At 48.6% G+C, this 12,435-nt stretch overlaps 1 long non-coding RNA gene across 1 annotated transcript in view; it reads right to left on the reverse strand.

Moving 5' to 3' along the window:
• Nucleotides 1-5,937, reverse strand: part of LOC118899302 — a 58,837-nt gene extending 52,900 nt beyond the window's left edge. The window contains exon 1 of the long non-coding RNA XR_005020925.1: nt 5,813-5,937. This is a non-coding gene — a long non-coding RNA (uncharacterized LOC118899302). The remainder of the gene's footprint in view (nt 1-5,812) is intronic.
• Nucleotides 5,938-12,435: the final 6,498 nt, after the last annotated feature.

Raw genomic sequence — 12,435 nt, forward strand, 5'->3', positions numbered from 1 at the left:
CTCTGAACCCAAGGGCCCACATAGAACTTTTTGGACGCTGAAGCCAGCCTGGACTGGACCTGACTATTCAGTGATCCCAGTCTGGACACAGAGATCTGGATTCCTGGGACTCCCATCCAGGGCTCTGCTCTGTAGTCAGGCTCCTCCCCCGACTCCAGACTCGCTCTTCCTTAGCATCCTTTATCACCCTCCTTAGCCCTTCCACTGCTGAGACCCAGTGTGAGAGGCAGCTGGATGCCCATCGTTATGACACCCTTGGGACCCCTGTAGCCCTGAAACACCAGGACAACTGCCCAGGCCACACAGCCAGTAACTAGTTAAATTGGATTCAAACTCAAATCTGTTTGGCTCCAAAACCACATACTTTCACCATTCTGTGGGTTCCCCTATTATCTCCAGAGGTCTACACTCCATCCTCAGGACTACAAGATCAAGCCTAGAGCAGTCCCCCATTCCTCCTGGGCAATGCAGAGTTAGATCAGGCTCCCCGAGGCTGTACTCCAGCCCAGGTGCCATCCGTGGGGACACCCCCCGCTCTCCTGGTGCCAAGTAGAAAGGAAGAGAGCCCAGACTGGCTGTCCAGGTGAGCCCAGCTGGCTAATCTGCAGCTAACAGACTTTGGCTAATTTGTTATTAATTATTTAGGAGCACAGAACAATCCTAACAAGATGCAAAAATCAATGGCTGAGGAAAAGAAAAAGCAACCTTCTGAGCAGAATGTGCGTGAGGTGAGTGGCGTTTAAAAGGCCTTGACAAACTATTTGGTGTGCAGCCTGGAAAGTGGAGAATAAATGACTTTCTTACATTGATTCATATATTTTTTTCCAAGTTGGAAAGAGGAGGGAGGTAATGGGCGAGGGTGAGGGACCTGGCTGGCCTCGCAATGCCATGATAATTATTGTTCAGTTAGAAGCCAGTGATTTTTTACTAATCATATGCATGGAGAGCAATGGGGGCTATAATGGGTTTCCAAGTGATGGAGGGTGCACTAAAGGTCAATTAGCAGTAATGGCATTGGTTGGGAAAAAACATCAACAACCCAGGACACAGCCAGCGCCTTCCTTCCTACCTCCTTTGTGCCCAGCAATGGGGAGATAGGCTGAGCTAGAGGGAGAGTGATCCCTGCTGAGGGATGGGACTGGGCAGGAGAGGCCCTGGGCACACAGCCTGTGTGAGGGCCACACTGCATGCCTGGGTCTAGGCTGCCAAGTTCAGTGCCAAGACACATGGCAGCCATTCCTGAGACAGCGCCATGGCCTCCATTTGGCAGAACAGGCTGGACAGGCATCCCTGCCCTGACGTTCCCACCAGGGGCCCAAGTAAGTCAAGAGGGGTTGCCAGGGGCTGGGAGACTTGGGGGCCTCAGAGCAAGTTTATAGAACGGAGAGACCTTACAGTGGCTTACCAGGCCCTTTGTGACCTGCCTGGCCACTTCCCGCCCACCGCCCCCCGCCCCCCGCCCCCGTTGTGATTTCCTCTCACTCTGATGCACACATGCTGGCCCTCTTGCTGTCTCCCTAACGTGGCGGGCACCCTCTGCTCAGAGCCTTTGCTCTGTTCCCTTTGTCCTGATTGTTCCTCATCTAGATATTTCTATGGCTTGAAATCTTACCTCCTTCAAGTCTTCAGCACTCAAATACACCTCCTCAATGCAGTCTACTCTAATTTTTTTGGCGGGGGAGGGTATACACCTAGGAGTGGAATTGCTAGATCATACGGTAACTCTACGTCTAACTTTCTGAGGACCTGCCAAACTGTTCTCCACAGTGGCCGCGCTGTTTTCCATTCCCACCAGCAGTGCACGACAGTTCTAACATCTCCACACCCTCCCCAACGCTTGTTATTTTCTGTTTTGTCGATAATAGCTATCTTAATGGGCATAAAGTTGTGTCTCTTTGTGATTCTGATTTGCGGCTCCCTAATGACTAATGATGTTGAGCATCTTATTGTGCTTGTTGGCCATAGGTATGTCTTCTTTGGAGAAATGTCTATTTAGATTGTAGCCTCCTAATCTCCTGGGTGCAGGGAATAGGGGGAGTGTCCTGTTGTCTGTCTTTACGTTGCCCGGGGCAGCTAGGACTGCAGAGGCACTGACCAAGGGCTGGGATTTGAGCTGATGTCTTCAGGAGTGCAGCTGGATGGGACTACTAGGTGCCTTGAGGTCTTCAGGATGAGCTAAGTCATGGCTCACATGGGAGAGGTGAGCTTCTGGTGTCAGGGTCCTTGTACAAAAGCAACATCTCCAGGGCTGGAATTGGGGTGGGGATGGTGAATGGGGTGAGGTCAGAGAGGAGGCAGGTTAGTGATAAGTAAGGGCAGTTATGTCCACACAGTGATTCTGGGCTGGCAGGGAATGGTGTGTGCATGGGTGTGTTGTCTGCATCTCTGGGAGGGGGCAAAGTGTCTACTTAATCTGCCATCCTGCAGCCAGGCCAAGTCCCAGGCTGCATATCCTCTGCAACCCGCCTCTGTGTTTCCTGGGAACTGGGCTAATCCATAGCTCTGTTCTCACATCTTCACCCCACAATCCACACTGGGTGCTGACGCCTAGCAGTGGGCAGGCTTGTGTGTACACACGCCAAGTGTGTGATGCTCTAGAGGGGAAGGAATTGGGAGGCATGTGGATCCGAGACAGGAAATGGAGATATTGGTTTCAGTGTTCCACTTTCACTTGATAGAGATGTGGTGTTAGTTTCTGAGCTTAGGCTCTGAGATCTGCTTCTTCACAGCCCAGCGGAAAGAGCACTGGACATGAGATCTCATCTTGGGTCTGCCTCTCACTGAGTAAGAAGGGGAATTAAAGTTGGTAAGGAGAGGCTCGTGTACTTGAGCAGGAAAAGGCTGGCTCCCTTTCCTCTGTGGGGGAGGGCCAGGGGACCTGCTTCCTGAGTCTGACCCTGCTGAGAATCATGGGGGGCTACTGTACACCTCACCTGCGCCCTCAAAGGTACAAACAAGCACCCTTTATTTAGGAATTTGTAAAGACCACAAACAGCTTAGCTAAGAAGTGAGCCCCCTGCATTTCGCTGACTCAGTTAACTTCGTCACGACTACACTTACGTGAGCCACACACAATACGAGGCTCCACTTCAGAGAGGGCCATGTGCTCACTGCCAGCCCCGGTTCCCCAAGGTGACATTGACCTCTTTAGACACAGGCCACTTAAGCACCATCCGGTTCCCCCGCCGCCTGCCTTGTCCTGATTCTGCATATTCCGCCAGCCCATTTCTGCTTCCCACGCCAGTTCACGACCTGCACGGCTCCACCCTGGTCATTTCTCCTTTCAGAGCAGAGGCCTCGCTCACCCAGAGTTCTCAGGCATTCCTGCTTCGGGGGATCAAAATTTAGCCTTCCAATGACTGAGTTTTCATGACTGTGTTTCTGGGTTTCTAGCTATTCCTGGTCCTGTGTGCTACTGCAAAGATTACTGTAACAGGGAAGCAGTGGAAGTTTGCTCTTCTCCCATGTGAAGGCATATTGGCTGCTGCAAGGTGTCAGCCCAGGGCTTGCTTGGGTCCCCAGAGCCAAGTCCAGCAGACCAGGTGCCAGCATGGACTGTGGTTGAGGCAGACCCCACTTCATCTTCCTGTTTTGCTAGGGTGACCCCATTGCCCCAGGGCCTGGGTAGGCCAAGTCAACTGGGTAGGGCTGGACAGGAAGGTACTCCAACTTGTCTCCCTCCTTTTAGATATACAGACCACCAAGACCCACAGACCCGCCAAGAGTGGATGCTGGGCAGACAGCCCTCTGACATTCATCTAAGTTGTTCATCTTATTATTTTGTTTCTTATTGTATTGTTTTATTCTATATCATTTCATTTTACCTTATGAGCTTGGTTGTTTTCACAACCGACCTCCTGCCTGGCTCTCTGCAGTTATTCTTTTTTTTAACACCTTTATTGGGGTATAATTGCTTTACAATGGTGTGTTAGTTTCTGCTTTATAACAAAGTGAATCAGCTATACATATACATATATCTCCATAGCTCCTCCCTCTTGCATCTCTCTCCCACCCTCCCTATCCCACCCCTCTAGATGGTCACAAAGCACCAAGCTGATCTCCCTGTGCTATGCAGCTGCTTCCCACTGGCTATCTATTTTACATTTGGTAGTGTATATATATATCCATGTCACTCTCTCACTTTGTCCCAGCTTACCCTTCTCCCTCCCTGTGTCCTCAAGTCCACTCTCTAAGTCTCTGCAGTTATTCTTGATCACAACTGCAGTCCCAGGGAGGTCCCCTCTCCAGGGGTGTCTGGCAGAAAGGGGAGCAATATGTCAGGGGCAGGGGAAGCTGGCAGAACCTTTTTGTCTACCTAATATTTTATTAGAGTCCATGTAGCAATGTATATAAAGCAAGTCCCATGGTGGGAAAATGCAGAATAAATTACTGCCTGCAATTTCCTGTTTGGCATTGATTTTGTAGATTGGAGACTCAAAGTGGGAGTCTGGTATTAGTATGTCAACATCACTGTTGAAGGTCCCACCAATTGCCCATGAATCCTACAATGTCAGAGCCACACGGAGCCTTGAGACCAGCCAGTTGAACCCAACATAACAGGGAAGAGCCTCAGAGACCCAGAAAGGCCTGAGGCTGCATGGCGAAGAGGACATAATCAGGGCAATGATACTAGTTCAGCTTCAGCATCCCGAGGCCCAGATTTTAGCAGGTGTGAAGGATTGTTTTAAGGCAGCCACAGTTGGTTATTACTTATGGAGAGTTCCCGTCAGAGCAGATGGCCTGCATTCTCTGTGTTTCAGGTTCAGCCTTGAGGCTCTTTGGATTTTTTGATTCCTTTGGCAGCCAAAGGCAGCTTTGAGCTGCTAAGAGCTGTTACGGGAGCAGAAAGTGCCCAGGGCCTGGACAAGTCAGTTACCCAGTGGGACCCTCAGTTTTGTCCTCTGTGCCATGGGGCTGGTGATCCCTGACCTGTTTCTGTCAGACAGTGACAGATGGATGTAAAAGAGCCCTGTAAATGGAAAGGCCTCCTTCGTAGCAACAAGCCAGGACCTGAGAGGGTTTAGTGAGGAAAGGAAAGGCTCCCATCTAAAAGGCCTGCTCCCCTCTTGAAAATGTCTCCCCAAGTCTCACCCTCCCCCAGCACCTCACCTCCTGATCCCCGATGCCAACACCCACCAGGAGAGAGAAGTTGCCATTTATCATGCTGCCCGACACTGTGTGTTCTCCTGTGTCTACACATTTTCTTTTTACTCTCGCCAGTGATTACACTGGATTCTCTTTTTCATACCCTACAGAGTTGTGTTCATCATCTACGGGTGTGTAACAAATCACCCTAGAACTTAGTGGCTTAAAACAACAATCATCATTTTTTTTCTCTCTCATGTTTTCTTTGGGACAGATATGCTGGAGCAGTGTGGCTGGAAGGTTCTGGCTTGGCCTCTCCCGAGGCCACGGGCAGATGTCAGTTGGGGCTGCCCTCATCTCATGGTTTGACTGGCCCTGGAGGATCTGCTCTCAAGCCAGTTCACTTGCACGGCCGGCGAGTTGCTGCTGGCTATAGGCAGGGCCTCAGTTCCTCTCGCCAGGGCAGTGTGAGTGTCCTCACATCATGGCAGTAGGCTTCCCACAGAGCAGATCTGAGCCCAAGGAAGAGGCTGCCAGGCCCTTATGACCTAGCCTCATCTTCTCTGTATTGCGTTAGTCACACAGGGCCAGCCAGCCCTGATGCAGTGTGAGAGGGGATTACACAAGGGCAAGAATACCAGGAGCCAGGCATCCTTGGAGGTTGGCTACCTCGGTCTACCTTCCGGCTCCTGTGATCCAGACATGTCGCACATGAAAATACACTCACCCCTTTCCAAGGTCCCCCAAAGTCTCATTCCACCGAAGCCTCAACTTGAAGTCCTGGGTCTTGTCATCTAATCAGGTCCAGGTTCAGATGAGGCTCCTTGGATGACTTTCTCAAATACAGCTCCTCCTGTACAGTTCCTCTTGATCTGTAGGCCTGTGAACTAAAGAAACAGGTTGCCTTCACTCCACCTAATATACAACGGTGGGAGAGGCACAGGATGACCACTATAGGTCCTCTTGTAAAAAACAAAACCAAAACAAAACAGAAAAAGGAAAATGAGAGTTACACAGGGATCCTTAACAATTCTGAAATTCTGCTGGGCACATGGGTAGTTTATGAATTAGAACTCAGCCCTGCTGCTTGGGAATGGCTCTCCATGGCTCTTGGCTCCACCCTCTGGGCTCAGAGGCAGAAGTTCTCTGAGCCATCCTTTCTTTTCCATAAGAAATGGCCATTGTTTGCAGCTAAGTCATTTTCTCAGCCTACTTTTATATGATAGTTTGCAGGGCCAAAGACCAATTTTCGTACTGTACTGCCTCTGCACCTTTTTGTCCAAACAGGTAGTGTTTCAGACAGTGCAATCACCTTAAAATCATTGTGAGCTTTCTATGAATCTTACTGCTGTTCTCTCCATTAGATAAAACTCACAACCACAAATATCAATAACATAAGCCCTTTTCTTCCTTGAGTTCCCTGTAAAGCTGCTAGGGGACACCGCACTTAAGATTATCAGAAGCCCTCAGTGGGGGTAGGGAGGCAAGGATTGGGAGTTTGGGATTAGCAGATGCAAACTATTATATAAAGGATGGAGAAACAACAAGGTCCTACCACATAGCACTGGGAACTATATTCAATATCCTGTGATAAACCATAATGGAAAAGAATATGAAAAAGTATATATATGTATGTATGTAACTGAATCACTTTGCTGTACAGCAGAAATTAATACAACATTGTAAATCAACTACAATAAAATTTTAAAAAATGATTATCAGAAGCCCTATTGTTTATTGGTGAGGCGCTATGAGGGACTTTTTTTTTCTGTTTGAATCACTGCCTTACATATTTCCAAGGTCTTAATAAAGGGTTTTATGTTCATTTCCTCAGGGGCATCTTCAGACCATAACATCCTGACAGTACCCTAGGTTTGATCTTTGCCTAGAGGTCATTTAAAATTTTTAGCATCATTTCCTGCCTGGAGAGTCAAGAATAAGACATTTTAATTTTCTTTCTTTTTTTTTTTAACATCTTTATTGGAGTATAACTGCTTTACAATGGTGTGTTAGTTTCTGCTGTATAACAAAGTGAATCAGCTATACATATACATACATCCTCATATCTCCTCCCTCTTGCATCTCCCTCCCACCCTCCCTATCCCACCCCTCTAGGTGGTCACAAAGCACCGAACTGATCTCCCTGTGCTATGCGGCCGCTTCCGACTAGCTATCTGTTTCACATTTGGTAGAGTATATATGTCCATGCCACTCTCTCACTTTGTCCCAGCTTACCCTTCACCCTCCCCGTGTCCTCAAGTCCATTCTCTGTGTCTGCGTCTTTATTTCTGTCCTGCCCTTAGGTTCTTCAGAACCTTTTTTTTTTTTTTTTATTCCATATATATGTGTTAGCATACGATATTCGTTTTTCTCTTTCTGACTTACTTCACTCTGTATGACAGTCTCTAGAAGACATTTTAATTTTCAAACCCAGAGAGTCCTGACTCCTTTGTGCTCAATGGTTCTTTCCTTAACATGTTCTCTCTCTTTTCACATTTGATTATAAGCAGCCAGAAGAAGCCAGGTGACGCCTTTGATATTCCGCCTGGAAATCGCCATTGCTAGATTATCTAATTCATTTAGTACATTTTGTATTCTCCTTTTTACCACAGAAGACAGTGTTACTAAAGTTTCCCTGACTGTATTATGCGCTGAATGCTTATGTCCCTCCAAATTTATATATTGAAGCCCTATCCCCCAATGTGACCATGTGTGGATATGAGTCTTGTGTGGAGGTGATAAAGGTAAAATGAGGTCGTAAGGGTGGGGTCCTAATCTCTAGGGCTGATGCCCTTATAAGAGGAGGAAGAGACACCAGAGAGCTCTTTCTTTGCCGTGTGAGGACACGGTGAGAAGGTGGACATCTGCAAACCAGAAGAGCTCTTATCAGGAACTGAATTGGCTGGCCCCTTGATCTTGGACTTCGCAGCCTCCAGAATTGTGAGAAATAAGTTTCTGTTGTTTAAGCTACTCAGTCTGTGGTATTCTGTTATGGCAGCCCGCGCAGAACAACACACTATCTAACAAAGATCCCTTTTCCTCCATCTTCCAATGTGATCTTCCTTACTTTCCTTTACGTCCTCATGGGTAGCATCCTTGAAGGCCATCAGATTCCACAGTTTCTTCAATACACTTCCACCTTCTGCCCTCAAAGCCACTGTTTTTAGTATTTTTTTTACAGTATCATACCCCTTCCAGGTACCAAAATCTACATTAGTTACCTGTTGCTGCTAATCTAGGTCAAACGCCCCAAAACTTATTGGCTAAAACAGTGATAGTCACTTATTATCCCTCCTAGTTTCTGTGGGTCAGGAATTCAGGAGCAGCTTGGCTGAGTGGTTCTGTCTCAGGGTCTCTCAGGAGGTTGCCGTCAGATGGTGTCTGCAGTCATTTTACAGGCTTCCTGACTCCTGTGTCTGGGGCCTGGGCTAAGAAGACTTGAACAGCAAGGAGCTGAACAGCCAGCACTCCTCACGTGTCTTTCTCTGTGTGCTTTCTCCATGTGATTTCTCCAGCATGGTGCCTTCAGGGTAGCCAGACTTTTTACACGAAGGGCTTTTGACAAGAGGGGCTCCCAAGGCGCGTGTTCCAACAGAGAGCCAGGCGGAAGCTGTGTGCTTTTTATGACCCAGTCTTGGAAGTCACAGAGCATCATGTCCGCTGCACTCTATGCATGAGAGTAGTCACAAGCCCTTGCCAGATTCAGTGCGAGGGGGCATAGACCCTACCTCCCACACTGTAGCAAATGCATGTGGGAGGGATACATACTTACATACATATAATCTGACATAAGCACCCAGCACATAGTGGGTGTTTATCGAATGTTTGTTGCTCATTTAATTGGTTTACTGACCTTGTGGCATAATCATCATAATAATGTTAAGAATAAAAGTAGTGAGCTTCCCTGGTGGCGCAGTGGTTGAGAATCTGCCTGCTAATGCAGGGGACACGGGTTCGCGCCCTGGTCTGGGAAGATCCCACATGCCGCGGAGCGACTAGGCCCGTGAGCCACAACTACTGAGCCTGCGCGTCTGGAGCCTGTGCTCCGCAACAAGAGAGGCCGCCATAGTGAGAGGCCCGCGCATCGCGATGAAGAGTGGCCCCCGCTTGCCACAACTAGAGAAAGTCCTCGCACAGAAACGAAGACCCAACACAGCCAAAAATAAATAAATAAAAAAAAAAAAGAATAAAAGTAGTAATGATAATAACAACTATAACAATCTTTTTTTTTTTTTTTTAAATTCAAGATCCATTTATTCTCTAGTTCTGCCCACATGGAGACACCCTCCTTGAAAAGGGGTTGAATCCTTCCGTTCACTTTAACACCCTGTGCTGAAATCATGTCTTCCGAGGTTTCAACTCCGAGATCCACAGTCTTAAAGCACTGATTCTTAAACCTCATCTAGATTTCTCCCCCTGGATGGGGGGAGATGACCCAAACACAGAGAAGAACAGCTCAGGACTGTGGGCTCTGCTCACCCAGAAGACCTTGCAGCTCCCCTGACCAGCCGGCTGGAGCCAGGATTAGGGCCCTGAGACGAGAGGCGCCTGCTGGGCTGCCGCCAAAGCCCCCAGCTCCTGTCCTCTTCACTAGGCTGGCTGTCACCTCTAGTTTCCCTGGAGTCTGGGGATTCCAGACGGTCTCCGCTCACACTTCTGCATCCCGCCTGCTGCCTCAGAACTGCTGATCCACACCAACGTTCCACACACAAGTTATTTCATAAGCCTGCGGGTTGTTTTTCATCAGAGGACATTCCCAAGGCCATGACTTCCCCGGCTCCCCACTGCCCTCGCGGGCACACTGGATGTGCGTGGCCGCCATGCTGAGTCGGGCACACCCCCTGGCTCCCCTCTGGCGCACTCTCCTGCAGAACTGAGGGCGGTGCCCTGGGCGCATCAGCAGGATCTGTCCTGAAGCCAGTCCTAGAGTGACAAGAGCCACACCTGCAGGTCTATTCCACTGACCAGACGTACAGGACCGAGCTGGGCCCACGGACTTTGGTCTGGACTGTGTCGGCTGGTCATTCTTGCCTAGGTTCACAGGCCAACAGCCGCTGTCCTTCCTTTCCTGCTCATCACTGCACCAGCGGGTCACTCCTACCTGCTGCCGTCACACACCTGGCAACCTCATGTTCCGGGGCCAGCCAAGAACTGAGACCCCAGCAGGCCCCTAGTTCCCAGCAGGCAAACTCCCCATTAAACTACTGCTGCCTAGCCGTGTTCTCGAGGCTTCAGAGCCAGGAAAGTGCGGAGAGGATAGCAATCCGCGGCGCCCACAGCCCCAGACCCACGATGCTCCGCGGAGGCGCCGGAACCTCGCCGCACCCACCCCCGCCAACACAAGGGACCTCTGCGCCCGCCTGTCCCGCGAACCCGGGCGCACATCCGACCACCGCGACCCACGATGGAGACACGAGGGGCGGGGCTCGGCCAGCGGTGGGCGCTGGGGCGGGCGGGGACCCGGGCTCCGGCCGGCCCCGATGCCGCGCGGACCCAGCAGGCCGCCCGCCCTCCCTCCCTGCCGCCCGGAAAGCACAACCATTTATTAATTACTTACTACTCTGTGAAGGACTTCTTTTAAAATTTCCTTTGTGATTGAAGTGTAACTTTTATGCATCAAAGTTCACAAAGCTTAAGCGTACTGCTCAATGAATTTTTATACATGTTTACAGACCTGTACTCAACCTAGAACTAGAAATAGAAAACTTCCAACACACCATAAAGTTTCCTGCATACCCAATCAATGCCCTTCCTCCTCCCAGATAAACACTCTTCTGATTCCTATCACCATAGATTAGTTTAGCCTGTTCTTGAACTTTAAATGAATGCCTATTTTTGTTTAGCTTCTCGACTCTGCAAAGCACTTTATATGCATTATCTCACTTAATTCTCAAAACAATCTTATGAGATAATCAAGAATTTACATGCTGTTTATACGTTGGCCAAGTGTGTTTTGTTTAGCTTGCACAGTGTTTTAAAAAATATTTTGTGTTTGCCTACTTCTAGCATTAGAAGTTGAATGCAATCCCTTGCTATTTTATACCCAGGAAAAGTCATTTATTTTTCCTGCCTTGGCATCTGTAGGCATTGAGTTTGCAGACTCTAAGGGGAGAACTATTATTGCCTCCAGCCCCTGAGAAAACAGAGGTTCTTTGAGAGGCTAAAAAACATGTGTTTAAAATCCCACATCAAGTTGATGGCAGCAGCGGAATTTGAACTCAGGTCTGTCTTCCTCCAGGACTCCCCTGTAAGGATCAGAGAAGACAAGTTTGTCCTCCAAGTCTATTGTTTCTGACTCTGAAATGCCCTTGTCTGCAGCCCAACTACCTCTGCCTTAGCCTGTGGGCAGTGCTGGCCACTGTGACCAGCCCTATTCCGACCCCAGTCAGCTCTGACACTCACCGAAAGGATCCCCAAACTCCCACTTGGTCCTGCCAGTCCCAAACACATTCCGTGTTGATTTCTTTTCACATCTTTGCTGGTTCTTCCTGCCTGCAATGCCCATCCCCTACTTAGTCATCCATCCTTCAGCCTCAGCCAAAGATGTTACTTTCTCCTTGTTGCTTGCACCTCCCCTGGCCAATCAAATACTTCTTTTTCTTCTCAGCACACTGAGACTCAGTCTTTAAAATTTGCAATGCAATTACCAAAAGATGAGTCAGATTGACCTAGAGTGACTTTTAGGAGTAAGATCATAGTATCAGTCCCATAAAAGGTTAAAAAAGAAACCTAATGTCATTTATTTGATCTCTGCTAAATGCGTCACTAACTTTTTATTGATTCTTAAGAAACAGCAATGAGAGAAATCTGTGCCACCCCCACTGGGTGCCCAATGAACAAGCAGTCGGAAGTTTATTACTTCCAGATACCCCACTTGCTTTCCAGATACTTCCGTGGGTTTCAATTCCATCTCAGCGATGCTTGCTGAGCAGCCCTGGGCTTGACGTACAGGCTGGGTGTCTGGGAGAAAGAAAAGAGAGGCTGCAGCCCTGGGTTGGGATGCATCAGGGGCCTGGTTGAGGGTGTATGTGGAGACAATGGTAGGGTGGAATGGTAGCTGGTTGAGGGGTACCTGGGCATATTACTAGAGTTCAGGGTTCTTGATCCCGGCCCTATCTCTTCTCTTTGTGAGATCTTGGGCTAGTTATTAACTTCTTGCGGCTTCAGTTTTCTTATCTGAGAAATGCATATTCCAGGTAACTTTAAGAGTTTTTGGATCTGGGGCAATATAATTGCCCTCAATAGAATTTTGCTTTTCCTCCATGTTTTGAAAATTGGTTCAGAGGTTTGAGAGGCAAAATGATATTTTCTTTCTTATAGCAGTGTTTAGACCACCATGGAAGTGACCTT

The sequence above is a fragment of the Balaenoptera musculus genome, chromosome 8 (genome assembly GCF_009873245.2).
Source record: "Balaenoptera musculus isolate JJ_BM4_2016_0621 chromosome 8, mBalMus1.pri.v3, whole genome shotgun sequence".
NCBI classification, from domain to species: Eukaryota; Metazoa; Chordata; class Mammalia; order Artiodactyla; family Balaenopteridae; genus Balaenoptera; species Balaenoptera musculus.